The sequence below is a fragment of the Etheostoma spectabile genome, chromosome 10 (genome assembly GCF_008692095.1).
Source record: "Etheostoma spectabile isolate EspeVRDwgs_2016 chromosome 10, UIUC_Espe_1.0, whole genome shotgun sequence".
NCBI lineage: Eukaryota > Metazoa > Chordata > Actinopteri > Perciformes > Percidae > Etheostoma > Etheostoma spectabile.
Genome location: NC_045742.1, coordinates 28,063,359 through 28,067,878, shown reverse-complemented (window position 1 = coordinate 28,067,878; position 4,520 = coordinate 28,063,359).

Below are 4,520 nucleotides of genomic sequence, written 5' to 3'. Positions count from 1 at the left end.
GAGGTGCTGATCCTCATCCCAGCTGCTTCACACTCGGCTGCAAACCTATCCAGTGAGTGCTGAGGTCACGGCCGATGATGCCGTCACGACCACATTATCCTCAAAAAGCAGCGATGGAGATCCCCAGCCCCTTGAACTTCAACCTCCCCACACCCCGACTACACCTTGATATCCTTTCCATAAATACTACAAACAGGATTGGTGACAAAGTGCATCCCTGGCAGAGGCCAACCCTCACCTGAAACAAGTCCGACTTACTGCCGAGTACCCGGAAACAGCTCTGGCTTTGGTCACACAGAGATTGGATTGCCCTGAGAAGGATTTGATGGCCCCATACTCCCGCAGCACCTCCTACAGTATCTCCCGGGGGACCTGGTCATAAGCCTTCTCCAGATCCACAGAAGACTCCTTCAGTCGAACGGCTTCCCAAACCACTGGTGTTTGTGGGTTACTGCCCCTTGAGGCACCTATGACCCTAAAACCACAGCTCTCCACCACAGCTTTAGCAATGGAAACTTTGAATATTGTCCACTCAGGTTCAATGCCCCCAGCCTCCACAGGGATGCACGAAAAGCTCCGCTGGAGGTGTGAGTTGAAAGTCTGTTGAAGCGGGGCCTCCTCCAGATGTTCCCAATTTACCCGCACTACCCGTTTGGGCTTACCAGGTCTGTCCAGAGTCTTCCCCCATCCTATGACCCAACTCACCACTAGATGGTGATTAGTTGACAGCTCTGCCCCTCTCTTCACCCACGTGTCCAAAACATACAGCCTCAGATCAGATGAAACGATTATAAAATCAATCATTGACCTAAGGCCTAGGGTGCTCTGGTACCAAGTACACTTATGAGCACCCCTATGCTTGAACATGGTGTTTGTTATAGGCAATCGAGCACAGAAGTCCAACAAGAAACTCTGTTTTAGATCAGGGAGGCCAGCCTCCCAATCACAGCCAGCCTCCCAATCACGCCTCTCCATACATATCCATCATTGCCAACTTGTGCGTTAAAGTCCCCCAGCACAACTATGGAGTCCCCTACTGTAGCCCCATACAGGACTCCATTCAAGGTCTCCAAGAATGGCGAATATTCCGAGCTCTTGTTTGGTGCATATGCAGAAACAACAGTCAGAGTTTCCCCCCCCATCACCTGCAGGCGTGACCTTCACTGCCACCCGTGTTGCAGCTTACCCGCCCTGGTGGTTCCTCTCACAGATGGTGGGCCCATGGGAAGGAGCCCATGGGTGCTCACGTTCCTCTGGGGTTAAACGTGTGCAGCCCAATTGCATGGGTTCTGGAGGAGGCAGCGAGGGGGGTGCCGGAGGGACAATAGGACATGGCTGGGATGGCGAGGAAGCAGAGACCCGAGACGGCAGAGGGCAGGACTGGCAAAAAAACGAGCCGCCCGGTGTGCACTCTCTCTCCCTCTCCCGGATACGATTATCCAAATCAATAGCGCAGTCAATAAGACTGTCCAGACCCTCCGGCCGGACTGTTCCATCCCGACCTGGCAGCCAGAATGCAGAAATCCAGGGAATTTGTCAGGGGACGAAACAGGGAAATCAAAAGACGTGGGCTGAACAAATCAGTCGTGGAGGAGGGAGTAGCAGAAACGAGCGAAGCAGGATTACACAGCTGCCTGGCCTCCTCCGTCAAGGAGTGAAGCGCCTCGGCCATGGCAGTGATAGCCGATGAATGTTGACCGAGCAACGCTAGAGATGAGATGCAGGTGTGTGTAGTCAGCTGGCTTCAGCAGGAAGGAGAGTGAGGGAAAACAAAATAAAGCAGAGACCAAACAGGGCAGGCCAACAAAAACTCAGAAAAATAGAAAACAAAACAAATACTCACGGACAGCCGGAACCCAACCATAGCAATATTTTACTTTTTCATTAAATTAAAACAGAGGGATGCCTCACATCACATAAAAATGTTTAGCTATCATTGTCAAGAACTACCAATGATTTAGACACACTAACTCTCAAAACAATAGTCTTTAGTCACTGAATCAAGCATCAGGTGCTGTGGGGACAAAAATGATCCAGAATTATTTTAGGGTCATCTCTTTTCACCTGCAAAACAACTTCCTTTACAGATTTTAGGCTCAAGACGAAGTCATCAGAGTTCAAAGTTTTGGACCAGATCCAAAACACGCCCATGGAAAACCTATCCAAACCTGACATGCAAAATTTAAAATAGATTTAAATATACAGTATACATCGTTAGTTTGATACTACTCTTAAAACTGTATCCGGTGTGAAAAATTACCAGCCTAAGATTAGTCACAATCATCAGGATGAACCATCTGCCACATAAACATTACTGTAGGTGAAGTACATGGAAGCTTTACTAGCAGAATAAATGACGTTTCAAATGACCTTTTAAGTTAATTGAACACTAACACTTTATTATTGCTATTAAATTACAGACAATTAAGAGGTCAGGGTTAATTATCCTCCCAATGATTTCAATGTTTTAAACCTTGTACAGTGATTGATACATATATATGACCCATACCAACATGAAGACATGCAGGAAGGTTAGTAAAGATCCCTTCTTTTAATTAACAATTCATTTTTGAACTGCAGCCCAAAAGCAGAAGTAAGTGTCATTCCATTGAGTGAATGAGCTGATTTCTGTGCTACTTGCGCCCCGCATGAACCAGGTTGCTCATACCCATCCGTACTGGCATGAAAGCCACGTGCCAAGAAGTGTAATGAAGATATGGTGCCATCTGTTCTATATGTTGCTTGCCTAGAGCTTTACAGTACAGGAGCTGGCTCAGGGCCCAGCGTGGTCAGAGCACTGTAATATTCCAGAAGACAGCAACAGAGAGATGCTCAATATGAATGTCAAATGCAAAAATCAATTTTTTTTATTTTTTTTAAATTAGCTGGATAATGCTTGTGACTTGTCCGGATCGGGACGCATTTTTCTGTCCAAGCCCGGCCCGCGTACGACCTGAGTCCGAGGACTTAAGATATTTCGGTGTCTGACAATTAAAATCTATTTTTTTCTCATACTAATGACACACGTACGCTTCTTTGCCTGAAAAGCCCGCTTTTATTAAGCAACGGTAGGGAGGCATTCGGAAATGTCAACAGATAAGCGCATCATCACACATGGGGCAACAAGCACACGTTAATAAACTGTTTAATTTAAAATGCTCAATCTGTTAACCTTTCCTGCTTGCTTCGTTTCCGACCGTGGTCAGAAAACCAGGGGAGACTCGTTACCTCCAGTATGAATGAGCTTGGCTTACAGTCTGGGGTTTATTTTGGACACCGCACACACTGTGTACAAAACTTAAACTTATTCCACCAACTCAGCTCCGGTTGTATCTACACGTCCTATCTCTATTCTGACCACTTTCCACACATAAAGACCCATATAATATTCCTGTTTGCACATAGCTTCCCTGTCAACAAAACTATTTCTCGAATCTTGAAAAAAAAAAATCAAAATTCACTCACACACACACACACACACACACACACACACACAACACACACACACACACACACACACACACACACACACACACACACACACACACACACCCCAGAGTTGTTCTTGGCTTGTTTGGAGGTGAGCGGCGATGAACTAAATACAGTACTTGCTGACATTTACAGTAAGAGTATCGTCTCACTTCCGGTGCTTCTGTGTCACAAACGCTAGTTTCCTGCACCAGCAAAAACATACTCAACTAAGCTTTGTTGTTTTATTTAACGGCTTATTGCCTGGATTTTATTTAAACTACACTAGTTATGCCCTCTTCTATTACAGCAACTGCCTCTCTGAGCACACAATAGTTAAAATGCTTTTGCTTATCCTTAGCCATGCATGTCATCCTTCCACCACTGGTTGTCAGGGTGGTGCCCGGCTAATGATGTGGGCTACGTAGATAACTGCAGGGTGTTCTGGGGAACGCCTGGTCTAATTAGGAGAGATGGCATTCATCCCACTTTAGACGAAGCCGTATCACATCAAGAAATCTGACTGAGTCTATTATTGTTCATACCATGACAACCCATGGTTGACATCAGTATTCAGAGGTGCAGTGCTATGCGCTTCCATTGGAGAAGTCGCCCACTCATCATCCCATAACCACAGTGTCTGTGTTAGATCAGTTAAATCAAAGGTGAATAAAAAGGGGGGAGGTGCAGCCTTCTTTGATTCATTCCTGTTAATTAATCCAAAACCTTACTAAATTATAACTCCTTTGAAAGCCTTGTTTTTAATCTTCTACATCCAACATGGAAAACATTACAGCCAAATCTATTTGTTGTTTTTTACCGGGCTGAATTTCTGAATTTGTATCTGAATTCTTTGAGTTTTTATCATGTGTAGTCCTTAAATCAGACAAGGTACTTATTGTAGGTGATTTCAATGTCCATGTAGACGTTGACAACGGTAGCCTTAATATTGCTTTCAACTCACTACTAGATTCAATTGGTTTTAGTCAGAGTGTACATACGGCCATGCACTGTTTTAACCACACCCTCGACCTTGTGCTGGCATATGGCAT